Consider the following 27,878-nt stretch of genomic DNA (forward strand, 5'->3'; position numbering starts at 1 on the left):
TGGGCCTATTCGTCTCCAACTTGGCAGTCTTTATCCACTCCAGAGGGACTTGAAACCACCACTTCAAAATGTTTTTTTTTTCCCCAGTAGTGAATGCAATGCAAGATTTATGAATAAGCTAAAAAAGCTATAGTTTAGGGACCCACTCTCGTGGGGGCCCCCAAAAAAAAAATTAAAGGAAAAAAAACCTGGATGTACATTTCAAAAAAATAAGATAAAAAAATAAAATAAAATAAAACCTGCATACAGTTAGAGCTTAATTATTATTTCACTATTAATATAAAAAGGTAAAAGTACCCCTGCCCGTATGGGCCAGTCATGTCCGACTCTAGGGTTGTTCGCCCATCTCACTTAAGAGGCCGGGGGCCAGCGCTGTCCGGAGACACTTCTGGGTCACGTGGCCAGCGTGGCGAAGCTGCTCTGGCGAGCCAGCACCAGCGCAGCACACGGAAATGCCGTTTACCTTCCCGCTATAAAGCGGTACCTATTTATCTACTTGCACTTAAGGGTGCTTTCGAACTGCTAGGTGGGCAGGAGCTGGGACCGAAAGATGGGAGCTCACCCCGCCGCGGGGATTCGAACTGCCGACCATGCGATCGGCAAGCCCTAGGCACTGAGGTTTTTACCCACAGCGCCACCCGCGTCCCGACTATTAATATACTTCTTCTTAATTGTATTTTACTATTACAGTGGTACCTCGGGTTAAGTACTTAATTCATCCGGAGATCTGTTCTTAACCTGAAACTGTTCTTAACCTGAAGCACCACTTTAGCTAATGGGGCCTCCCACTGCCACCGCGCCGCCGGAGCATGATTTCTGTTCTCATCCTGAAGCAAAGTTCTTAACCCGAGGTACTATTTCTGGGTTAGCGGAGTCTGTAACCAGAAGCATATGTAACCCGAGGTACCACTGTAATATACTTCTTCTTAATTATATTTCAGTTCAACAATTACTTTGATAAAATACATATTTTGTTATGTGCAAATGGCTTTAGATACCTATTAGGTCCATAAATTATATTATAGCATATATTCAACACACAAAAACAGCGATAATCTGTTGTTGACAAAGGACAGCTGGACAAATAAAGGGCCCCATTACCTTCAGTAGCTTAGGGCCTCATCAAACCTAAATCCGGCCCTGAGTGGATGGGGGATGGAGAGGGGAGAAAGTCGTGGAATGACCCCTTTGACATGTTCAAGTAGGAACTCTACTGAGAAAAGGGCAAAAACGGAGGAAAGAGTAGGCAGAGAGGAGAGTTGCAGAACTGAATGACTTGAAATAAGCAGCCAAATATCTGAATGCAGGTCTCGAGTACGCTTTGTGGTCTGTATGTGTCTCTTGAACTCTATGTTTTTCATACAGCAGAGAGCTAAAGAGGCTCCTATTTATAACCATAACCGTATAATACAAAACCCACTCATAATTATATGTTAATGGGCAAGCTCTTCTTGGCTGGGATGCACAGAGATGTATATTACCCAGGCTCTGCTTCAATACCTCACAAAAATATAATTGCATAGAGGGCTGCATAGCACTGTCCTCTAATAGGCTTATGGCTATTTTATGAATTGATTGCAACATTCCCAGTGCTCCAAGAGTAATCCGACCTACAGTTTTACTACAAGAGGTGTATTAGGCCGGGCTGCCTGCAGAATCATGAAAGATTTACTGCCCTTGTCTACATAAAAAAGTAGTATTAAGCATCACTCTTCATTTTAAAGAAAGCCTATGCAGTGCTAAAACACACTATTGATTTCCATTGTTTTTTAAGGGACATGTTAACATTAACAAAACACAAAGAGACAGAGCTTGGGGAGGAAAAGGCACAGAAGATCTAGTGTCTGGGATCATAAAAGTTCCAGCCAAGCTTTCGTTTCCATTAACATCAAGAGTTTATTCTCAATGAAGAACGATTCACATTTTTTTGCACTCTATAGTACGGTACAGTGCTGAAATTAAAGATGTCACACATTAAAGATCATCTAATTTCATACTGCCTAAAAGTTGTCACACTCCTGCATAGGTAAATGGCTTTTTATTTCAATAGGGAAATTCTCGCTTTCCCTATTGAAATAAAAAAAAAACCATTTACCTGCCTATTCTCGCTTTAGTAACAGATTATGGAAATGTAACCTAAAAGAAAGAATCCGAAATTTGTACTCGGCACAAAACTCAATAAAAAAATGTTCAAATCAGCCCTGAGCTGTGCAAACCCAATACATGGAATTTGTTTTCAATTTTGCGGCATGTGCAGCTACATATGTGGTTTCCAGTTTGCATCCTTTTTGGAATTTCATTGTTTTTCCTTTAAAATCCTGAAAATATGCTCCCTATCTCTCACTTACTGCTCATAAGCATTTTCACCCATTTGGCTAGTTTATAAGAGTTGATAGAGCTACATACCCCACCAGAAAAGAAGAACCACCACATATATAGCATGGTTTTGTTTTTTTTAATGGAAGCTTATAAATTTACTTGATGAAGTCAGCAACTAGGTTTTCTTGGTGGGAGTGCTTCAAGTTTGGGCATGATGGATAGTGGGTCAGGAACCCTTCCCTCCCACAGAATAGACTGCCAGCAAGGTCTATGGCTCCATCCATCTTTCTCCCTGGCCCCTGAATGGTAAGAAGGTGAGGCAGCTATGCCTCACAAGTACATTTCAGGGTGCTTGATTTAGCCTTGTGGCCTCTCGTTCCCGCTTTCGAGTAAGGTTGCTCCATTTGTTCTGAAAATGGCAAAGCTTAGTGAACTGGGAAGGGAAAATCAGAGAAGGCGCGTTTACATTTTGGGCTTCCGTCACAACTCAAACCGTAATAGGCTGCCACTGTCCCTGGACTTTTCCTACCCACATAAGAAGAGCTAAATCAGGGGAAGCAATCCAAGGTCACAACTGATATTGTCTTTGCAGCATTGATAGCACTATGTGGCAGGGCCAATACCTTTCTTTGAAGTGTTGAGTGGCTCACGTAGCTAATGGATGACCTTAGATTCACTGTAACAGGCCACAAGACTGACACATTTATCACGGGAAAGCAGTAATGTGGTCTGAGTCAGAAGGTTCTCCCTGCTGCCTTTGGGCTCAACCATCTCTAGATGCATGTAACCAAAGTAGATTGTGTTGTGAGATGGTGACTGGCCCATGCTATAATAATAATTTATTATACCCCACCTATCTGACTGGGTTTCCCCAGCCACTCTGGGAGGCTCCTGACAGAATATTTAAAACATCAAACATTAAAAACTTCCCTGGACAGGGCTGCCTTCAGATGTCTTCTAAAAGTCAGGTACTTGTTTATTTCCTTGACATCTGATGGGAGGGCGTTCCACAGGGCAGGTGTCACTAACGAGAAGGCCCTCTGCCTGGTTCCCGGTGAGTTCACTTCTCTCAGTGAGGGAACCCCCAGAAGGCCCTTGGAGCTGGACCTCAGTGTCTGGGCTGAACGATGGGTGTGGAGACGCTCCTTCAGGTATGCTCACTTGGTGGAGATTTTAATTCTGGTCTCCTCAATCAAAATTCAGCACTCTGTCCATACCACTCTTAGAATCATAGAATCATAGAGTTGGAATAGACCACAAGGGCCATCAAGTCCAACCCCCTGCCAAGCAGGAAACACCATCAGAGCACTCCTGACATATGGCTGTCAAGTCTATGCTTAAAGACCTCCAAAGAAGGAGACTCCACCACACTCCTTGGCAGCAAATTCCACTGTCGAACAGCTCTTACTGTCAGGAAGTTCTTCCTAATTTTTAGGTGGAATCTTCTTTCTTGTAGTTTGGATCCATTGCTCCGTGTCCGCTTCTCTGGAGCAGCAGAAAACAACCTTTCTCCCTCCTCTATCTTTTTATATATTTGAACATGGCTATCATATCACCCCTTAACGTCCTCTTCTCCAGGCTAAACATGCCCTTAGCCGTTCCTCATAAGGCATCGTTTCCAGGCCTTTGACCATTTTGGTTGCCCTCCTCTGGATATGTTCCAGGTTGTCAGTGTCCTTCTTGAACTGTGGTGCCCAGAACTGGACACAGTACTCCAGGTGAGGTCTGACCAGAGCAGTATACAGTGGCACTATTACTTCCCTTGATCTAGATGCTATACTCCTATTGATGTGACCAACATCATGAAGTTGTTGTAAAGAGTGCTGAGATCATGTCGGGGGTGTGTGGGGGCTTTAATGCTTGAAAGCACTATTCAAATGCTATGTGATTATTATTATTATTACTGCTTCTACTATGTGCCAATGTTTTGCTTCATTTTCCAACGTCTATATTGCTGTTCTTTATAAATTTGAAGTGCATTCTTTTCTGCAAAACAGAAAGTCTGCTAGGACTTTAATAATTGTGATGATTGAAGCTCATGAACAGTATGGACATTGCAATTCATTAAAATGCAGAAGAGCTGGTGACTTTTGGAAGAGTACTGATTCTTGCGGGCATTAATAGGTAGTATCTAGTGGCTGCGACAAAATGTCATGGTAGTGATCGGCTGCTATTCATATTCATTGGCCAATAAATCCCAATTGCTACAGAAAGAAAATAAAGGGTACAAGAATGGCATTTATAAGTTTTGTTGTTGTTGTTTAAGTGACAAGTTCTTTTTTTTTCCCCCTGGAGGGATCTGACCTTCCAGTTACTAATTTGGAGGCATATTTACAAATACTTCAGTGAGCATAGACAAGCAAAAGGCTATGCCATTGTTAAAACCTGCTGTTAAATATCACATAAAGCCTACTTGGTTTTTCTTCTGTTTTGAAAAGTATAGAAAATGTAATTTTAATGGATTGTTTTACAGTTTTAAAAATTGGTGTTTTGGGAGTTCAGGAATCATGCAGGTAGCTTGCCATCTCTCCTGTACTACTGTCCTAAGGTTGTCCTAAGGAGGCAAAAGAAGAAGAGGGAATTATTGGCCCTTCTGTAGGTCAACACATGTGATTTCTGATTGATTTCTCTCAATCATAGGTTGGCCAGGCCTCTTTTATGTGATAACTAAAACAGCTCCTTTACGAATCATGGAAGATGCTATGGCCTAAAATTTAGGACATAGCAAAAGATCTATGTTCATTTTTTTAATGCTGCAAGGAAGCAAAAGAGCCAAGGGCAGTCATAAAATTTGACAATATTAATGTAAGTATTTCCTTACTAATGTTTTTGGTGTGGCTTAGTTTTCACTAAGGTGGTAAACCTGTGTCTTGCCATGTCAGAGGATGGGTTGAGATACCTTAGCAAAGAAAACTAGCAAGTCAGGGAACCCTGTACTAATGCACAAATACTAACCCTGTCTTGAAGCAAAATCCATATTTGTACTCAGTGATATTTTTTCTAGAAAAAAAAAGTGCCAGAACTCACCATGAATGCCTCCCTTGTTCTCTAAAGCCACTTCCGACATCTGGAGGTGGTGGTGTTGCGGGCTTCACACCCCCAACACGAGCATGGGGGCTGGCCTTCCAGCCCCAGCGCAATCAGGGGAATCCTCAGGCTATGTCATCTCCTGAGCCAGCCAATCAGCTGGCTCAGGGGCGGGGGTGGCTCGCCTCATTTAAGGCGAGCGTGGCCCCGGGATCTCCCTCTTTGACAGTGCAGCTGTTTGTGTTTCCCACCCGCCCGCTCCTCTTATTTTAGGTTTCCTTCTGACCTTGCTATGGACCTCGGTTGGTCTCCATTAAGGGGCCTGGTAGGAATTTTTTTCCACTTGGCAAATTGGCACCGGCCATTTGGTTTTTTGCCTACCTCGTAGCAAATCGTCACAACTTTTTTGGTCTTGGTGGTTAGGCATTGGTAGGGGTATTGTTATTTAGATGTGTTTTGGGGGGGAGGAGTGCCATCACCTCCCCCAAATATTGAAGGGTAGTCTGTTAAAGGATTCTGGGGGGCGTGGCTTTGTCCGAAGCCTATGGAGGCCAGGGCCCCGGGGGAATACCTAGTTGATGTGTATCAGCAGGGCTTCCCCTGCTGGTGTTAACCCTTCCCGGTCTTCAAGCAAACAGGCTGAAGCCGGATAGTCGGATAGGACCAATGCCTAAGCCAATACCGCTCTTACCTGTAACCAATAAAGTTGTGGCCAATTTTAGCCCATTAACCTTAATCATTGGTGCCATGTGTCTTTATTTCTACTGGGGGAGGCGGAAACTCGCCACGCAATAATGGCAACGGTGCCAACCTGTTCCACTGACTTGCTGTTGAAAAAAAGCCCTGTTTGTACTACTTTACGTTGAAGAAATTCAACAGAAATCACTTTTTATAAATCCACAAACACTCCAAACTAGCTCTTTAGGTCCACCGATTAACATTATCACTACAACTAAGAAATGACACAGCAGTGCGAAACCTGGAGATCACAAAGGAGGTGGCTGAAGACATGAAATTCAAATGCAGTGTGCTTAAATTGTCAAGGCTTCTTCTACACATACTGCTGTCAGCCCGGAGGATGAGGGACCCCTGAGGTCACTGGAGCAAAACACATGCCAGCAGGGGTAGCCTGGAATATATTTTTGCTCTCATCTTTCCAGCTCGATGGGAAATGTGACTAAAAGCAACTTCTGCTAAAAATAATCTGTGCCGATGACTTTAGGTGCCTAGGGAAATGGGTGTCAGCTGGCTTTCTATGGATTTCAGTGATGTGCACCAGTGACATTAACTCCTTAAATATATATATATATATATATATATATATATATATATATATATATATAAAATAGAGGCTTTCGTTGGTAATTCCTCTTACTCAGGTATAATTGTTATGTACCCCACATTTAATGCAGTTGAAACTTGCAGAAAATATGCTACAATGTTTTCCCCAAGGATAATGTTACCTATTAGGGTTGCAGAAATTAATCTTCCATGCGCATGGCAAAATAGCCAAGGCTTGGAAACAAAAAGGTTTTTTTAAAAAAGAGAAAGAAACCCAACATGTAGGTTGGAATGGCATTTATTGAAACCAAGAAATTTGACTAAGATGCAAAACAAGGCTTGACCCGTGAAAGTTTTATTTCTCATTTTTTATCAATGTTATTTCTTTTCTTAAAGTTTATTTTTAAACACCTCTAAAACTACAGTGGCACCTCGCAAGACGAATGCCTCGCAAGACAAAAAACTCTCTAGACGAAAGGGTTTTTTGTTTTTTGAGCTGCTTCGCAAGACGATTTTCCCTATGGGCTTGCTTTGCAAGACGAAAACGTCTTGCAAGTTTGTTTCCCTTTTCTTAACACCATTAATACAGTTGCGACTTGACTTCGAGGAGCAACTCATAGAACGCGGTGTGGTAGCCTTTTTTGAGGTCTTTGAAGACTTTGGTGATTTTTGAAGCTTTTCCAAAACTTTCCCGACACCGTGCTTCGCAAGACGACAAAAATCGCAAGACAACAAAACTCGCGGAACGAATTAATTTCGTCTTGCGAGGCACCACTGTACAACGATAATATTACAGCCGCTCTCCTATACTAGCAACTAGCCACAACCACTACCTCAAGAGTAGACTGCGTAGTCCAAGAAAAATAAAACATCCTGAAGAAATGCATCCAAGGGAAATACCAGATAAAATATGATGCACAATCCCATATTGATATAGTTCATAACTCATTCTGTAACTGCCTGTATTGTAATGAAACAATCATTCGCTTCTATGCATTGGGTACCATTGTATTTATTTGCTACAGGGGAAAATAATCCCACTGTTTTGCAAAACTGTTCCACCACACTTGGAAAGTCTGCATGCTGCCAAACTTAGAGAATACCTCAATAATAATCCAGGTAATAATAATAATAATAATAATTATTATTATTATTATTATTATTATTATTATTATTATTATTATTATTATTATTATTTATTACTTATACGCTGCCCATCTGGCCGAGCATCCCCAACCAATCTGAGCGGCTTCTAACAGGAAATTAAAAACAGAATAAAACATCAAATATTAAAAACTTCTCTAAACAGGGCTGCCTTCAGATGTCTTTTAAAAGTCAGGTAGTTGTTTATTTCTTTGACATCTGATGGGAGGGTGTTCCACAGGGTGGACGCCACTACCAAGAAGGCCCTCTGCCTGGTTCCCTGTAACCTCGCTTTTCTCAGTGAGGGAACTGCCAGAAGGCCCTCAGAGCTGGCCCTCAGTGTCCGGGCTGAACGATGGGGGTGGAGACGCTCCCTCAGGTATACTGGGCCGGGGCCGTTTAGGACTTTAAAGGTCAGCACCAACACTTTGAATTGTGCTTGGAAATGTACTGGGAGCCAATGTAGGTCTTTCAGGACCAGTGTTATATGGTCCTGGCAGCCTCTCCCAGCCACCAGTCTAGCTGCTGCATTCTGGATTAGTTGCAGTTTCTGGGTCACCTTCAAAAGTAGCCCCATATAGAGAGTGTTGCAGTAGTCCAAGTGTGAGATAACCAGAACATGCACCACTCTGTTGAGATAGTCTGTGGGCAGGTAGGGTCTCAGCCTGTGTACCAGATGGAGCTGGTAGACAGCCGACCTGGACACAGAATTGACCTGCACCTCCATGGACAGCTGCAGTGGAAACCAGAGAATTCAGAGAAATCAAAAGAATATTTGGCTGGCTAGTGCAAGGGCAAAGACTGTTTTCTTGCTAAGGAGTGAGGTCCATATCACTGATTAGAAGATCACTGATTCCAGTGAATATCTGAAGCTAGTTGGCTTTTTTTTATATAGTTTGCAGACACTTTGTAGTGTCACTGCCATGGGCTTATTGGGCAGTAGCTGGATCTGGGAAGCTCCACAATACTTTACTTTCCCCACAATTCTTCAGATCAGTGCTGTGTTGGGAGTGTAGACAAAATATCTTGCAGCTGCCCACTGCAGATCACGGCACATTTGCTCACCCAACACCTGATCTATGCTCCCAGTGGGGCTCCCAGCACTCAAACCGAGAACCAGGCCTGTAAATACCTGAAGGTTGATTTTATTTGTTTCATGTGTTGTTTTAGTGATTGGAAACTTTTGATCTCCATTTATAGATTCCTTTATCTGCCCTGGAGGCTCTTTGAGCCACAAAAGGAACATATAAATCATGAAATAAATAATGAAATGAAATAAAAGTGCCTTCTCCAGACTTGAATTTATTAGAGTGATTGCTTCTGTGAGGGATTTAGCAACTGAACGGGCAGGGGACCAGTGCTTCTGAAATGGTTTCAGTAAACACAGAGGAATCTATAATCATCAACCACTGTCTCATTTTCATTACACTAATCCAGGGGTCACCAAACTTTTTCAGCAGGGGGGCAGCCCACTGTCCCTTTTGGGAGGCCAGACTATATTTTTTTTTTGGGGGGGGATGAATGAATTCCTATGCCCCACAAATAATCCAGAGATGCATTTTAAATAAAAGGACACATTCTACTCATGTAAAAACATGGTGATTCCTGGACTGTCCACAGGCCAGATTTAGAAGGTGATTGGGCCAGATCCGGCCCCCGGGCCTTAGCTTGCCTACCCATGCACTAATCATTAGTACCGGTAAGGCACTTTAATAAACAGAAAAGAATTCCTACACCAAGTGGTTTCTGGTAAGGTTGATGTAGAATATGAAAATAACCCACATAAGGAGTTTTCTGTAGACATGAGGTTGCAATTCTAAGAATACTTACTTGGAGGTAAATGCTCTTGAAATCACCTCTGAGTTAACTCAGATCGGAGTAGGGTTAAATATGCAAAATGGCTGAACAAACACCCACTATCTAGAAATAGCAAACTTCAGTATTTAATTATGCAAAAGCTGGCCAAAATTTCCCCAGTTACAACTTTGTATTTGCCTTGAGGGCAAATATTTCCAAGAACCGATAATCTTTTGCTTTAAGCTGTGACCCTCAAACTGACTTAAGGATATGAATTGAATTGCAAATATGGTTACTGCTTAGGAAAAGTGCTGCTCTGGCTGCCAGCAGTTACTGATTCAGCAGATTCAGGATGCTGTATAGTAATAAAGTGGGCAAATATATTAAGGTCTCATATATGTTTCATAATGGATGCAGTGCCAAATTAGCAACTAACATTGCATAATTCGGATAAGGATGAAGCATGATCATATACAAATATATAAAGTGTTTTGCTGCAATTAAATTTTGACTTTGATTTTTTTTTTTTTAATCCACGGCCAGATAATTCACACAATCTTTTGGCAGCGTACATGGATGTTTGAGCTGGATTTCCCCCCCCCCCATTCCCCTTCAAGGGACTAAAAACATAACCTAAGTATTTAACAAAGATTGATTGCAAGTCGCGAATGCCAGCCAAATACATTAAAATGACATAAAAACTAGTCACTCCTCTGAGAGCAAGGTCATCTCCATGGATAAACATAGTAATCATAAAATGATGTATTTCACTAAGTGAAAAGGATCATTTACTCTATAGTTAAACTTGCACATTGTAAGCCCTAGGACATCAGAAGTACTTTCAATGCATTTTCATCAGCAACTTATTCCAATGGCAAACAGTTCATAAGATTAGATAATAAAAATGAGCTATTTGGTAACACAGGAATAATTATAACTTTGTTGTTGTTGCCCCAGCCACTCTGGATGGCTTCTTCCAACAAATCTAAAAGCAAAGCAAAATAAAAAAAAAGTATAATAAAACATCAAACATCAAAAAACTTCATTGAGATGCCTTCTAAAAGTAATTTCATTCTTCTCACTGCCCATACTTGGTTGTGTTCTATTTGGAAAACAGTTATTTGTTAAAACACACACACATACACACACACACTTCCAAAACTAAGCCTATTAACATTAAGTAATTTGGTTGATTATTTACTGATTAGATGTATTATTTGCTTGTTAAATTAGTCCTCTAGGTGAACAAAACTCAAATAGACTATAATAGAACTACTGAAAAGGGGCTACAATAATCTCGTAGGGGGGAAAGAGAGAGAAAGTGTGTGTGTGTGTGTGTGCGCGCGCGCACGTGCGCATAATAACAAATTATTGTTCACGTAATCCCTTTGTATTGGGAATTTAGGATGTGATCATCTCCCTGCAGAAGGCACACAACTTCTGCAAATCCAAAAGATGCTCTATAAGCTTTTAATGAAACTTCTCCTTGCCTTTTCCTGGCAGCCTTTATGTCAGGCACAAGGTTATGTGACTTTGCAAATGGTGTTGATAGCCTTCTGAGCTTCAGACACAGCAATCTAAAGCCACACTCTGACAGTACAGTCCACAAGGAAGGGAGGAGACTACTGGAATTTCATAAAGTCTGGACACATGGAAGAGGCAGGTCATGCTTTAGATTTAAAAATGTTGGTTTGTTTTTAAGATCATGTGGCAACCCCCCCCCCAACCTTTATTCCATTTCAGCAATAAACAGTGGGTTTTCCCCAAAGTGGTGGGACAATAGGAAAACCTCTGAAAGCACAGGACAAACAGAAATGTAGAAAAGCCCAGTGTCAAAAATCCCATGTTGTGGAATACTCTTCCAGCTGAAAATTAGTTGGCATCCTCACTACTGACTTTCAGTAATCTCTTGAAAACCATTTTATTCCAACAGGCCTGTGAGACTGCTTACATTTTCTTGATTTGCAAGTCATCTTAATGGTTGTTTTGTTTTGTTTTCTGCTGTTTTATTGCTCCTGTCATACATTGCCTTGATATTTCACATGAGTGGGCATTGTCATAATACCACATTTCTGAGAGGTTTCTCTCACAAAAGACTTGCTATACATTGGCAGTTAATATTTCAGGGTGTTAAAATGAAGAATGTGTTCACTTTTTGAAACAAGAGTTCCCGAACTACCCTCAAAACTCACCACTCTCGGATTTTATCAATGCCAATGCATTCCAAACTTCTTCTTTTTTTACAAGTATCTCAATGTATGGATCTCGAAAGGTTATTCCTCCCATGCATGTTCTTATTATGGAGCCTTCCAGTCTTTTCTCTTTCTGTTTTGCAGATTAGAGCAGGCATGCCAGTCTCATCCATTTCACTGACTTGAATTTATATATTTAGATATAAGGTAGCTTTCTTTGCAGCCTTTAGTTGTAAAAACCTGTGGAAGTCTTCAATATGTTGTTGTTGTTGTTTAGTCGTTTGGTCGTGTCCGACTCTTCGTGACCCCATGGACCAGAGCACGCCAGGCACTTCTGTCTTCAACTGCTCCCGCAGTTTGGTCAAACTCGTGCTGGTAGCTTCGAGAACACTATCCAACCATCTTGTCCTCTGTCGTCCCCTTCTCCTTGTGCCCTCCATCTTTCCCAACATCAGGGTCTTTTCCAGGAAGTCCTCATGAGGTGGCCAAAGTATTGGAGCCTCAGCTTCAGGATCTGTCCTTCCAGTGAGCACTCAGGGCTGATTTCCTTAAGAATGGATAGGTTTGATCTTCTAGCAGTCCATGGGACACTCAAGAGTCTCCTCCAGCACCATAATTCAAAAGCATCAATTCTTTGGCAATCAGCCTTCTTGATGGTCCAGCTCTCATTTCCATACATAACTACTGGGGAAACCATAGCTTTAACTATACGGATCTTTGTTGGCAAGGTGATGTCTCTACTTTTTAAGATGCTGTCTAGGTTTGTCATTGCTTTTTCCCCAAGAAGCAGGCGTCTTTTAATTTCATGGCTGCTGTCACCATCTGCAGTGATCATGGAGCCCAAGAAAGTAAAATCTCTCACTGCCTCCATTTCTTCCCCTTCTATTTGCCAGGAGGTGATGGGACCAGTGGCCATGATTTTCGTTATTTTGATGTTGAGATTCAGAGTTTATTTGATATAGGGGAGGGGAAAGAGAAAAAGGTCCTCCTTTCCAAGTGTTTGCGTGTTGAGGTCCCCAAGCCACCCCAATAACTCACACATCACCCATAGTTTTTGTTTAAGGTTTTTGGCATAATTTTGGCCACAACCTTATTTAAATACATAACTGTGAGTGGTTGCTTAGGCATTGGTTCCGACTATCTGCCCCCCCCCCAACAATCCAGGGACAGAACTGACTTCCGGATTCCAGCGGAAGCCAGTCAGGGAAAACAATATTGGGGAGAAATGAAGCTGGGCACCAGACCCTCACCTCTCCCCGCATGCTCCCAGAGGCTTGCGCGGCTCAAGCCCGATGCCAGGGACTTGGACGAAAGCATGGCAAGCCCCTGGATTTCTTTAAGGGAATTCCCTTGCAACACCAGCATTGGAAGGGTAGGCACTTACCCCTCCACCAACCAATTTTTTAACCAATGCCTAACCGCAAACCTTACAAGTTGTGACGATTTGCTACACAGTAGGCAAAAAACCAAATGGCTCCAGCCAATCAGCCAAATGGACAAAATTCCTACCAGGCCCCTGCCCCCAAAGCAGGCGACCCCATGACAGGCATAGCAAGGTCAAGTGCAAAATCCCCAGTTCAGGGACGGTGGGTGGGTGATCTGGTGCATGCAGCAAAAGAGGAAGCCCAAAGCTGCGTGCCCAATATTTAAAACCTTTGAGCCCAACCCACAAATTGGTAACATCGAAATCTCCCCAAAAACACAAGTACCCAATCACAGCCTGTGGCCATCCAAACAATCTGCCCAGCAACAGTGGGGTGGCCTGTTAGAGCCCACCGCAACACATGCTCTCTATTAAGGAGAACATGCTTTGCTTAATTCTCTCTGACCTGCCACAAACAACCAGCACCCATTTACCCTGGAATCTCGACCTCTGCCAAAGGAGTGATCTTTGTGCCACTTGCTTGACACATACATCCCCCTTCTGCCCACGAAAAGGGCAGGAAGAACCCCCCCCCCCAAAAGGGATGTCTCTACCGGCTGAACCTGACAGAATTGGGCCATTCTGAGGGAAAGCTGAGCCGATCCTGAATCTATTGGCTCCCAAGGTACTCTAACAGCTGGTGCCATCCATTGGAGAGCAGAGGTTTGTCCACAATGTGGTTCCTCCTCTTCTGCTGTTGCATACCACCCAACATTTCTCTGATGAAAATAGGGATGACCCATTAAAAGGTAAAGGGACCCCTGACCATTAGGTCCAGTCGTGGACGAATCTGGGGCTGCAGCGCTCATCTCGCTTTATTGGCTGAGGGAGCCGGCGTACAGCTTCCGGGCGAACCAGAGCAGCGCATGGAAATGCCGTTTACATTCCCGCCGGAGTGGTACCTATTTATCTACTTGCACTTTGACGTGCTTTCGAACTGCTAGGTTGGCAGGAGCTAGGACTGAGCAACGGGAGCTCACCCCATCGTGGGGATTCAAACCGTCAACCTTCTGATCGGCAAGTCCTAGGCTCTGTGGTTTAACCCAATGACAAATTTACTATTTATACCCCACACATCTTATTGGGTTGCCCCAGCCACTCTGGGCGGCTTCCAACGTATGCAAAAGCATAATAAAACATTAAGCATTAAAAAAGACTTCTTGATACAGGATTGCCTTCAGACGGCTTGGGGGTCGGATAACTCCATACCCTCCAACATTTCTCCAATGAAAATAGGAAGTCCAGGTTCTATTTGAGGCCATCTCATCTGCCACTGAGGGGAACATAGCAAACAAAACAGAATGAAAAAGGCATTTCATTCCAGCTGAGCTGTCACTTGACCTGGCTGCCACTTACAATATTTCTTTCTTCCGCTACAGTCCTATACAGGTCTACTCAGAAGTTAAGCCCCACTGTGTTCAGTGGGACTAATTCCCAGGTAAGTGTGTATAGGGTTGCAACATTCCTTTATTTCATATGTGATGTGAGAGGACTGGTGTAATCTCTTTCATTTGCAAAACAAAAAGAAGAAAGATCAAAATTCCAGTGGCATGATACTCAAGTACTGGCCTTTTGTTCCTCACAATCCTCTGCTGTTTAATACTATGTATGAGCATCATTGTGTGTGTGTGTGTGTGTGCGTGCGTGCGTGCTGTTTTTCAAGCTCTAGCAGGAATAAATGCCATTCTTGGAAATATATTATTTTGCATGGGCAGATAATGAATAAATGGCATTGGGAATAAGTGGTTTTTATGTCAAAGTTGTCAAACCTCTCTTTCTGCCAACTGTTGGCTACCATCCTGTTTAACACCAGATGGCATTGTTTTTTATATGTTATCGAACAGAGCGATTCACTAATTCCACATTGTGTTGTTCTAATAGAGAAGATGGCATTTAGTTTACATACTGGTGCGTGTTTGTGTCATATAAATATAAAACTAATCCACTATTTGAGGGGTCCTCTGTAATCAGCTGTGCAACACTGTTTGCCGAACCTGCGCTTAGACATTGTGGCACTGTGCTTAACAATTATTTGTGAGTTTAATGGATGTAACTTGCAATCTGGGGCCAGTTCACAAACATGTTTTTGTTTGTTTGTTTGTTTGTTTGTTTGTTAAATACACTGCTTTGTGAAAAGGACAACAACAACCATATATATAAAAAAACCTCCAATAATAAACTACTAAAAATAGTAAAATGAAAAATGAGGCCGTAATCCTAAACACACATTTGTAAACCCGACTGATCTCAGTGGGACTTAATGCCGAGTAAACATTAATAGAATTGCACTGCAAAACATCTGATTATGGCTTCAGTACTACATCTTTCCTCACTTTTTTGAGGGGGCTGAAGTGGTGGCCTGTATAATCAAGATGTGGGCATGGAATCATGCCCTCTCCAAATTGTAGAGAAAAATACCACTTGAATGATGTGCTGTGTTTATTTTTTAAAATAAATGTTATTAGAGTTTACACAGAGAAATGCAAAGATTTTTGTCAAGTATCTTTTTCTATTGGTCCATACTCAAACATTAATCCAGAGGCAAAAAAAAAAAAAAAAAAGAGAGAGAAAAAGAAGACAAAAAAAGGAAAGAAAAGAAAAGAGGAAGAAAGGAAGAAAAAGGAAGAGAGAGAGAGAGAGAGAGAGAGAGAGAGAGAGGAGGTTAAGAAGCTAAAGAACTTCCAATTATTCATCTGTCTGCAATATATCAATATTCACTTTAGGGGTATCAACTTGAATAAAATATTGGGGGGAGCCCAGGTAAGCCCCACCCTGCATAATCGATCACATGATGTGTTGCACATACACCATTTGAATGGCAATGCCCATCAACTTTTGTTGTGAGGCAGCCCCCTCAAATATTTTATTGGGGAGCCCTAAGCCCTCTTGGCCCCTAGGAGTCGACTCCTATATTATGTGTTGTGTTTACAGGCTTTGGACACTTTGAAATAAGAACCTGGACTCAGGCTATGCTTGTTAAATGCAGTTGTTTAGTTTAGAGTTCTCCCCTTGATCACATCACCTACAGACTAGTGTTCTTCCTTCTAGAATTCTCTGTAAGCCCTGTGGTGGACTAGTCTGTGCTTTGTTGTTGTTGTTTAGTCGTTTAGTCGTGTCTGACTCTTCGTAACCCCATGGACCAGAGCATGCCAGGCACTCCTGTCTTCCACTGCCTCCCGCAGTTTAGTCAAACTCATGCTGGTAGCTTCGAGACCACTATCCAACCATCTCGTCCTCTGTCGTCCCCTTCTCCTTGTGCCCTCCATTTTTCCCAACATCAGGGTCTTTTCCAGGGAGTCTTCTCATGAGGTGGCCAAATTATTGGAGTCTCAGCTTCATGACCTGTCCTTCCAGTGAGCACTCAGGGCTGATTTCCTTCAGAATGGATAGGTTTGATCTTCTTGCAGTCCATGGGACTCTCAAGAGTCTCCTCTAGCACCATAATTCCCTTAATGGATCACTACCTTGCCATGGTGAAGGGGCTTGAATAACTCAGAGAAGCTATGAACTATGCCGAGCAGGGCACCCAAGATGAACAGGTCATAGTGGAGAGTTTTGACCAAACATGATCCACCTGGAGGAGGAACCGGCAAGCCACTCCAGTATCCCTGCCAAGAAAACTCCATGGACAAAGACAACAGTCTATGCTTAGGCCAGAGTATTCTGGAATACTTGTCTGAATCAATGTGTGGTTCTGCCATCAATGTTACATGTTGTGTGATGGGTAATCAGTTAAAGCTATCGTTCCCAAACTGTGGTCCATGGACCACCAATGTTCCACAAGCTTTGTTCAAGTAGTCCACAGTGTGTCTGTAAAAATAGTTGACATCCTGCAGCATCTAGCACAGTGTGCTACAAATATCCAGAACAGGCAGAAAGTTAAGTGGTCCGCCAACACCCTCAGATATTTTCAAGTGGTCCAAGTTGGGGGAAAGTCTAGGAACTACTTAAGTATATGTGCACGTGACTCATCCCCTTGTCAGTCCTTAAATTAAAACATTCTGTTGTAAAATTAGCCTGTGACAATCTACATGCTTGTTTTGACTGCTGTCCTACAAACTAGAAGAAGTTCAGTTGCACCATTTAGATTATGGAGAAAGACAGACAGACAGACAGACCTCTGGGGCTTCTCTTTAATTCAATCTCACAACTGACTGCTCTCATGCTTCAGTTTCAAATATCATAGTATTTTGACAAGGAATGTCTAATAGGCCATTGGGTATTTTAGCAGTATCTGGGAAGGTTTACTATTTCAATACACTCTTTGCCTTGCCCAATTCCTCTTGTAACATAGAAAGAAAAGAGCTGTTTGCATTTGATATGTCTTATATCTGGAAGGGTTTCCCCCCCCCCCTTTTCCATAAATTCCTGATGGATGATTCAAAGATGCAGAACAAGAAAATGGATTCTTCTTCCTGCAGTAAGCTAGGACTGACACTGGATTTATAGATCCATACCTTTTGATGATCCGGCTTTGTGGAATCTTATTTTGCATCTAAATTCGATTAACTAAAAATAAACAGGGGGGGAAATGCAATTGTTTAAGGCCTATTGTGTTTTTATAAAAACTGCATTTATGAGACGTAGATGAAGGAAATATACAAAAATCACAAAATGGGAATATTTTCCTTAAGAAGGTTATTTTTCAGTGAATAAAGAGCTCAGACCAACCATAATTTCATTTACACTCCATATAATCTAATTGAGTCAATGGACTATTGGGCAGATGAAGCCCTGTCACATTTCCATCTAGCCTCATGATATCCTAATGGCGCTCATGGCACATTGCCTTTGATTTAGTCTGATCTAACTTGGTCATAAGGACGCGGGTGGCGCTGTGGGTAAAAGCCTCAGCGCCTAGGGCTTGCCGATCAAAAGGTCGGAGGTTCGAATCCCCGTGGCGGGGTGCACTCCCGTTGCTCGGTCCCAGCGCCTGCCAACCTAGCAGTTCGAAAGCACTCTTAAGTGCAAGTAGATAAATAGGGACCGCTTACTAGCGGGAAGGTAAACGGCGTTTCCGTGTGCAGCTCTGGCTCACCAGATGCAGCTTGTCACACTGGCCACGTGACCCGGAAGTGTCTCCGGACAGCGCTGGCCCCCGGCCTCTTGAGTGAGATGGGCGCACAACCCTAGAGTCTGTCAAGACTGGCCCGTACGGGCAGGGGTACCTTTACCTTTACCTTAACTTGGTCATGTCTGCTAGACTTGTGGTCCTACACACTTCACTCATTGTTTCTTTTCTAGTACTAATAATTTATTTATACCCCGCCCATCTGGCTAGGTTTCCCCAGCCACTCTGGGCAGCTTCCAACAAAATATTAAAATACAATATTCTGTCAAACATTAAAAGCCTCCATTGGTTTATGCGGATGGCTCTCAATTTTTAAAATGTGGTCAAAGATTGTGATTTCAGGCAGCTAGAAGTATTTCTAGATAACACTTAGTGCTCCTCCTCCCCCCCGCCCCCTTACATCTCATTCATACACACACACACACACACACACACACACTCAGAAGCAAACCCCATTGAGTTTAATGGACTTTACTCCCATTTAAGTGAGTATGGCATTGTAACTTTAGTTGCTTACATGACCTCAGATCAAGAAATATCACACGGTAAATGGGACGATGTGCTGAACAACAACAAAAAATCAGCAGAAGAAAAAAGCTAGCTCCATATTTGTGTATTTCATGATGACTCTGAGGGCAATATTTCTTTTACTGGATACTTCAATGGTCCCACCCAGTCCCTACTCACATTAGATGGCATAATCTGATGGAGGCAAACAGATTTATCCACATGGTGACATTGAGTGCAAGTGTAAACAACTGAGCTGTGAACAGGTCAGGGAAGAGCAAAAGCAGAATCAGGTATATTTCAAGGAGAACTGAAAAATCACTAGAAAAGGGAACTGTTTTTATTTTTATTCAGCACCAGTGCAAACATTCATAAAAAAACAAAACTGTGAGTTCTTCTGGCTGAGCCTCATATAGATTTTAGCAAAATTTGGTGGCGACTTAAACTTTAATCCTAATGGTACAGTGTTAGGATTTTAGGTCTATTTTGTTTTCCGGTGGTATATTCCACTTTTATGTTCCTGTGAAGGAAAATGTTATGTGCTCTTTTCATAGACTGCAGTATCATCTTTCATTCTGCTGAAGCCTTCTCCCCTTCCCATTTATTTCATACAAGCTCTCTCCATCGACCGATCAATCCTCAAAATAAAATAAATGGAAATTTGCTAGCCCAACAGGCTAAGAAGTCTAACCACACCAAGTATACAAGTCCACACAAACACACACACACACACAGGCTTGAGAAGAAAAGATTACCGCTTCAAAATGTTAATAATTAAAAAAACTGATGCCAAATATAGCATACCAAAGTTGCATTTCATTAAGTTTAATATTTCATAGGAAACACATATTATGACAGAGATATTTAATAAACTAGTCATTTTGACTCAAACCCTCATATTCTTACAGTTGTTGATAAATGGTGCCGAACATCAAAGAGATTTGGTAATGTGTCAGTTTAATATATTCTTATAATGGAAACTCTTATTCATGAGTATTATTTTTGTATCCTGTCTTGTTCCTCCAATCGCTGTCATTTAAACATGAAAGGTTCGTGCAGTACATCGCCTTAGGATATGATTTGCTCGTTTCATAAATAAATGATATCCAGTCTACAGTGATGAAGTACTGGGCAAATAGAGGAACAGGCTTATGGAAGACTGTCAATTTCTTGGAAATTGGCAGCAGATAAAAATTAATAGTGGCAGAGGGTATTCATTGGAAAGGCTCTATATAGTTGCTGACTGAGTAAAAGTTTCAAAGAGGGACTTTTTCGGGGGGTGAGAATTGAAAATCTTTACTAATTTCAACAGAGCTTTTTTCAGCCGGAACGTACCGGAACTCAGTTCTGGCGCCTCTCAGGTGGGTGCCATTGTCATTCTAAGAGGGAAGCATTCATTGTGAGTTCCGGCACCTCTTTTTCATAGAAAAATAGCACCAAATTTAATTAACAAAATGAAGGTAGTCTTCCTTCTTCTTTTTCTCTTATTTCTCCACTAATGGGAAAACATGCACCTTCTGGATCCTTGCTCAAACACACATTTTTTTGTGGTCTTCAAAACAACATCCCAACACTCACAAAGTATATTTACGAGCAAAAGAGTCTCGTGTCACTTTCAAGCCCAACAAATTTACTATAACACATGCTTTCATAGACCAAAGTTCCTCCTCTTGCTTTTCAATATTGCGACTTTTGATGTATAATTGCTGTCCATTTGTCTTACTTTAGAATACAGGCAGGCTGGCCATTAATCGTCTAATCCTGATGCCGCAAAATTCAGAGGAGAATAATGGTCCACTTGCAGAAGCAACTCTCTTTACCTCAACATCCCTCCCCAAATCACTGTGACTGGAGTGCACTGGGGAAATGATTCACTAGGATTTAAAGTTAAACCTGCCCATCAAAATGAAATATTCCCTTCCCCACGTCACCACTTCTTTCTTGAGTTCTGGGCATTTCCTTAGTCAGCTTGGTTTCAGTTCTCAGAAAAGAAAAGGAGGTGGGGGGAGTTTGTGTATTTTCACTATAGGGAAAAACAGAGGCACCAGAGCTATTCAGAAAGTTGGGGACTCCCTGATCCAGCTTGTCACATCTTAACAGCTGTGGATTATGTGTATTATGATCCGAATCTCCCCAGTACACTTCATTATTCTGGTACACAGAGCCAATGGACATTCCTAGTGTTTTGATTTATCATATTGTGTTTCTTTCTGTGTATTATTATTATTATTATTATTAACAAAACACAGTTTTTGTTATGTTTGTGTGCATGTCTTCTGTGCACTACAAATATGAAGGTAAAACCGAGGCTGTTTTTCTCCATACCACCACAAACTTAGAAAAATAAATTTATCACAGAGCAGGGATATGATACCATATCAGTCAGAAAGCTCAACAGTGCAGCAAAGCAAGTGGCCATCTAATGCCTGTATTAGCCTCCCTTGGAAACTGACAGACAATAACACAATGAGGCAGGAATACATCAATGCATATGGAATATATCACTGCAACTGTCTTGAACTTCAAATGGAAACTAGGACCCACATTCAAACATCTATGACAAAAGAGCTGAAAAATCACAGGAGTTCTGTCTCCTTATGAGAGGGGATGTGAGCCCTAGGCTCCCTCTCACAGCTCACTACATTTGCCCATGGTGAGAATCACTTATACACAGACATGACAGAGATGGGGGGGGGGGGGGAAATACCGCCATAGATGTATTCATCTGAGCTACTTCTTTCTGAAGTGAGACATTTTCCTTGTAGGTGCTGTTGTATTGACTTAAAGAAGAAAATCTTCATTACAGAAGACACTCCCAGCTAGATATTGCCCTCTGACCTGAAATTATGTGCCTATTTGGCTCCAGGCACTTCATTACATCTCATTCAAAACTTGCAAGTTTCTTTGAGATCCTCTGCATAAAAATTCCCAAGGCAACAGTTTTGAGACTCAAATGGTCTAATTAAAAATAACAGAGAGAGGGGAAAAGAAACAGATTGCAAATACAGTGTAAATAAACCATATTTTGAAATTCTGCAGAAGCTCTCTTTAAATTAATTACACATCTGGTTCTATTAAAATGTGTTAAAAATACTTCTAATCCAAGGAAATCTTTTATTGTATCCTTTCTATTCTTGGCCAGATGCCCTTTATATTGAATCATGCTTTCCCACTCTGACTTTTGTAAAAAACAACAACCAGCCTAATCCTATATATGTTTACTCAGAAGGAAGTTTCATGGTGTTCAATGGGGCTTATTCCCTAATAAGTACTCAAAAGACGGATCACTGTTATATATGAAATTATATGGAAGTAAGATGAATCTTAGCATCTTAGCATCTTAAAAAACAGAGACATCACTTTGCCAACAAGGTCCGTATAGTTAAAGCCATGGTTTTCCCAGTAGTGATGTATGGAAGTGAGAGCTGGACCATAAAGAAGGCTGATCGCCAAAGAATTGATGCTTTTGAATTATGGTGCTGGAGGAGACTCTTGAGAGTCCCACGGACTGCAAGAAGATCAAACCTATCCATTCTTAAGGAAATCAGCCCTGAGTGCTCACTGGAAGGACAGAACGTGAAGCCGAGGCTCCAATACTTTGGCCACCTCATGAGAAGAGAAGACTCCCTGGAAAAGACCCTGATGTTGGGAAAGATGGAGGGCACAAGGAGAAGGGGATGACAGAGGACGAGATGGTTGGACAGTGTTCTCGAAGCTACAAACATGAGTCTGACCAAACTGTGGGAGGCAGTGGAAGACAGGAGTGCCTGGCGTGCTCTGGTCCATGGGGTCACAAAGAGTCAGACATGACTAAGCAACTAAACAACAGCAAAATATGCAGTTATCCTGGCATGAACCTGCACTAGAAATTGTGACAGCAGTGAGCTCTTTTGAGCCAGTGTAAGACACCTGGGTGCTAAGTTCTGATGAAACTATAATGTTTAAGTATTACATTTATTTGCAAAGGAGGAAGATACGTTCCATGGGGCCACGAAGAGTCGGACATGACTAAACGATGACAACAACAAAGATGAATCTTTGTCTCAGAATATTCAATATAAGGACTGCCCTGCCACACCAGACCAAATGAATACTTCATCTGACCTTCCGCTTCCCACAGTGACCAGCCAATGAGCTCTGGATGTTGTCAAGCAAGTCATGAAAGTAACTTGGGGTTGTTGGTTTTTTGCTCAGCATCTGATTTTCAGACTATTATTTTTGGAGGTTCCATTTAACTATTATAATTGTAACGAATCCATTTTTAGAGATGCTTAAGTTCCTGGCCATCAACGAATCATGTAAAACTAAATTCAAGGAGTTAATTATTTTGTGAAATAATTTTTTTTCCTTCTTTGACAAAGTAATAATCATAAATAAATAAGAATAAAAATATGCACCCCACCTCTGAGACCATTCCATTGTAACTATCCAAGCTCCCAACATTTCAACACCTCTTGCGATGGTTTGACCCCTTTCCATTTTAACAGTACAAATTCTACAAACACCTCCCATATCTCCTGAAAATCATTTCTCCTGCATATTCCCCATCTTACCTTAATGAAACATGTTAATTTGCCATTAATAGCTTTATCCCACATCTCTTTATCCCACTCTTCCATTTTATATTCTGCTTGTCCCTTCCCCTTCCTAGCTGTCATAATTTGTGCGGCTGTCAATAAATTTGTGAGCAAGTTCCTCATAGCCTGAAAACCTCCCACCCCATCGTAAATTGATAATAATGCTACCTCTGGACATACTCTCTTTTGTTGGTTCTGACTCTACTGCCGATCACTGGGTTACCCAGAGTTCAGAAAAAAAAAGGAACTTTCCATTCTGGCTTGGAGTGGCTAGGAGGCTGCCTACTCACCTGTGCAGCCCCTAGGCTGTTCCTGCACTGCTCTGGGCAGCTTGGAACCAGTTCAAGGGGTGGAGGGGCACTGGCACAGGCTCCTTGCCAATGGTGCAAGGGAGCCTAGGTACGCCTCTGCCAGGAATTCAACCTATGACTTGAGCCATGGGAAGTTCAAATTTTCCTCCTAGTTTTAAGAATTTCTACTGCCAGTAAGAAGCATCCAGCTAAGTCTTACTCAGAGACAGACCCACAGAAATCAATGGACTTAACTTTTACAGTGGTACCTTGGGTTACAGACGCTTCAGGTTACAGACTCCGCTAACCCAGAAATAGTACCTCGGGTTAAGAACTTTGCTTCAAAATGAGAACAGAAATCGTGCAGCGGCAGCAGGAGGCCCCATTAGCTAAAGAGGTACCTCAGGTTAAGAACAGTTTCAGGTTAAGAATGGACCTCCAGAATGAATTAAGTTCTTAACCCAAGGTACCACTGTACTTAAAGTTTTCTTGGAGTATGACTAACACTGGATCCCATCCAAAAGTATCTTCCAGTTTTGATTAGACCACATTTGACTTTTCAACTTACATATGCATTTGCTGCCTCCGAAATGACAGGTAATATGAATCAGCCATTCCAGGATACCAATTAGCCATTCTGTATAATGTATGTAACTCCTGCCCTGGAGACATTAGCCTTAACAAGCAGCTCATTATCTCTATTTTCTTCCTAATTTAAGCCTTTACTCTCAAATCTGAATGATGGGCCAATCATCTGCCATATTCTCCAATAAAATAGCATTCCATAAAAGCCTTCAAGCCCTCTAAATATCTTAGCAACAATACACTTGGCATAGCAGAACCATACAGAAGTTATTGCATTAGCAATGAATGTACATTTGGTACCTTGTTTGGGGCAATTTTCAGTCTGTACATTCCAAGGATGTGGACAAGATCCTTAGAGGGATAAAACTGGTCACCTGTGCACTCCATCCTTGCCCTTCCTGTTTCCTTATGCCAGCCAGAAGTGAGGAATGAAAAATGTCTCATTGAGAAAGGGCCTAGTCCCAACATGCCTCAAAGGAGACAGCTATGGGATCTTGTTTCAAAAGTCTTGTTTAAAACCCACTGTTTGAGACCATTTCTTCCAAGTCTTTATTTTCTTCCATTCTTGGGCAAGCATATGCTGGTGACTTAACACATGGGTTTGTTGAATGAGAGATGCTGCAGGTTCTCTTTATTCATTTCTATTTGGTTTTAGTTGACCTACACCATGAACTAGATGGGAGAAGGTATCCTTGCTGGTTCTGATGGAACGCTCAGCGAGTTCCTGTACAATCAACCATAGGTAAAGGACCCCTGGATGGTTACGTCCAGTCAAAGGTGACTATGGAGTTGCAGCACTCACCTCACTTTTCAGGCCAAGGGAGCTGGCGTTTGTCTACAGCTTTCAGGGTCATGTGGCCAGCAGGACTAAACTGCTTCTGGTGCAAGAGGACACTGTGACGGAAACTAGAGTGTATGGAAATGCCATTTACCTTCCTGCCATAGTGGTCCTTATTGCACTGGTGTGCTTTTGAACTGCTAGGTTGGCAGAAGCTGGGACAAAACAACGGGAGCTCTCTCCGTTGTGGGAATTCGAACCGCCAACATTCCAATCGGCAAGCCCAAGAGGCTCAGTGGTTTAGACCACAGCACCACCCGCGTCCCTACAATCATCCATAATATCCTGCTGACCTGCCTTGTCAGGATGGGACTGGGAGGCATAGACCTGCATTGAGTCAGGTCCTTTCAGCTTCTTGTTGTTGTTAGCAGCAGCAGCAGCAATCCAGATGTAGCTGGACTCCAACAGCCACCAGCTTGAGCCAGCATGGTCAATGACCAGGGGGCAATGGGATGTAGTAGTTCAACAATATGTTGAGGGCTGTAAGATAGCCATCTGTTCTAGGAGATGGGCAGTTGGTCCAGAATGGTACATGACTAGTTTAAGTGCACTGCTTTCAATGGCAGAACAGTGAAGGCTAATAGATCACAACAAATCACTGTTGAGCACAAACCAGCAGCAGGATGATGGAAATGATATGCCAAAGACTCAGCACTCAGAGGTAGGGAAATAAATCCCATACTTCTTACATGGATTTGGTTTTTTTATTGTTATTGTTTTAGGAGCATTTAGATCCTGCTTCCTAACCAAAGTTCTCAAGGCGGCTTACAGTATATAATCAAAATAGACTATGATACAATGTTCACTATAGAACAATGGTGTATGCAACTCCTCTTCTCCTGCGTCCCAGCAAATGCCCTTCTGCAACTCAATCTCCCTGGCTGTTGAAGAGGCTAGATGTCAGCCCTACATGGACTGACATGGTAGCTGCTACTGATGTCTCTCACAGCCCTGGACCTGGTAACAGCTGCAGGAGGTGCAGGGTGCAGTAGAGATGTTATTATCTCAAAAAAACCCCCAAAGTTTGGGGGTTTTAAGGGGATAATGACTCAGGATAGTTTCTGACAGCACCAGGAAGTAGCAGCCAGGTGAGATAGAATGAGTACTCTGCCACGAGCTCAAAGTAGGGTCTGGATGATACCCAACTATGCAGTAGGGGGAAGTCTTGAGACAGCTCCTGCCTTAGCTGCCTTCAGGTGAGATGCATGTCATCTTTTTATTCAGAACGTGAGGGGAATGTGAGCGCACTTCTTAATGTATTCATTCTCTAGCTCCATATTAGCTTCCATATTTGACTTTTGTATATTCCTCTGATGTTTTCTGCTGGTTCACTGTTAGACCTCATTTCTGCCCCGTTCTCTTTCGTGTCTTCATGCTTTTTTTCTTTTATTGTTCCTTATTTATCACATTTGTTGCCAGCCAGTGTTCAGCTAATTGCTTCTCTTGTTTTAAATACATCTCAGGGTTCATCTAGTCTTTTACTAAGCTGCTATGGTTTAAAATTTCAGCATCCTCAGTCTCTTTTTCCAGTTGAATTGTTTAGGGCATTTTCTTAATTGTGTGTTGCCAGTATTAGATTGTAATCCTATTTGGGTAGAGTCTGCTTCTTGTGTGTTCTACACAGTACTGGTTTAGGTGTTCAACAAATACACACACACACACACACACACACACACACACTTCCATCTTTCAGAGAATATATTTGATTTCCCTTTAGATTGTACAACTACTGCTGCTCTCATTTGTGAGCTCTATAGCACAAATCCCCGCCAAGGGCCCTCAGGGAACCTTAGAAAAACCGAAGTAGAAAATTCAACAATTTCTTTATCAGTTCAGTGTTAAAGAAACAAAGGGTTAATTCAATGGATTCCTGATTTCTATTTTTTAAAAATACCCCCTTTCTTCATTCAAAGTTCCATTTCACTTTCTAGCTGCACATCTTGCAACAACACAGCCCAAAATTAGAAGAATATGGGACTGTGCTTCTTGAAGGCAAGCTCCTAATGAAAAGACCAGACTATTTTGTAACTTTAAAGCAGGCATAGGCAAACTCGGCCCTCCAGATGCTTTGGGACTACAGCTCCCATCATCCCTGGCCACTGTTCCTGTTAGCTAGGGATGATGGGAGTTGTATTCCCAAAACATCTGGAGGGCCAAGTTTGCCTATGCCTGCTTTAAAGAATAGCTTTTATTGAAGAATATATAAATAACAGTAGAGACTTCCACCATTAATTAGATAAATATGTTGTTTCTTAGATAGTCTATGTCCACATTGACTTGCATAATAACATTAATACCTCGCCCTGTCTCCAAATGGGTTTAGACAGCATACATAGTTCTCCCCTCTTTTCTCCTAACATTGCCCATCAGAGGCAGGTGAGACTGAGACAAAGCCATTTAGTGAGCTTCATGGTGGAGTGGAGACTTGAACCTGCGTCTCACTTTTCCTAATCTGACAGCAGTGGCTGATGCTGAATTAGGATGTGCTGAAGTTTCCAATTCTCAAATTCCAGAAACAAATTTGCTAAAAGTGCTAAAAGTTGTAACTTGGCTTGGGAATTCAAAAGATATTTGGGTTAAATCAATATAATTTAGTTTTCCTTGATAAGTAAAATGTGGGTAAAATTGCTTAGAAATCCTTAAAAATGACAGCCAAGTACTTGCATTTATATCATATATTAATATTATTTTTAGTTTAATTTAGCACTACCTGACATTTTCAGAAGGTCAATTTAAAACTCATTGGTTTTCCGAAAATGGTTTGCGTGCTTCTCCATCAAATGTAGACTTACAAGGCTAAATGTTGTCCAATCACAAAAATAATAGCA

Source organism: Podarcis muralis, chromosome 9 (genome assembly GCF_964188315.1).
Source record: "Podarcis muralis chromosome 9, rPodMur119.hap1.1, whole genome shotgun sequence".
Lineage (NCBI taxonomy): Eukaryota > Metazoa > Chordata > Lepidosauria > Squamata > Lacertidae > Podarcis > Podarcis muralis.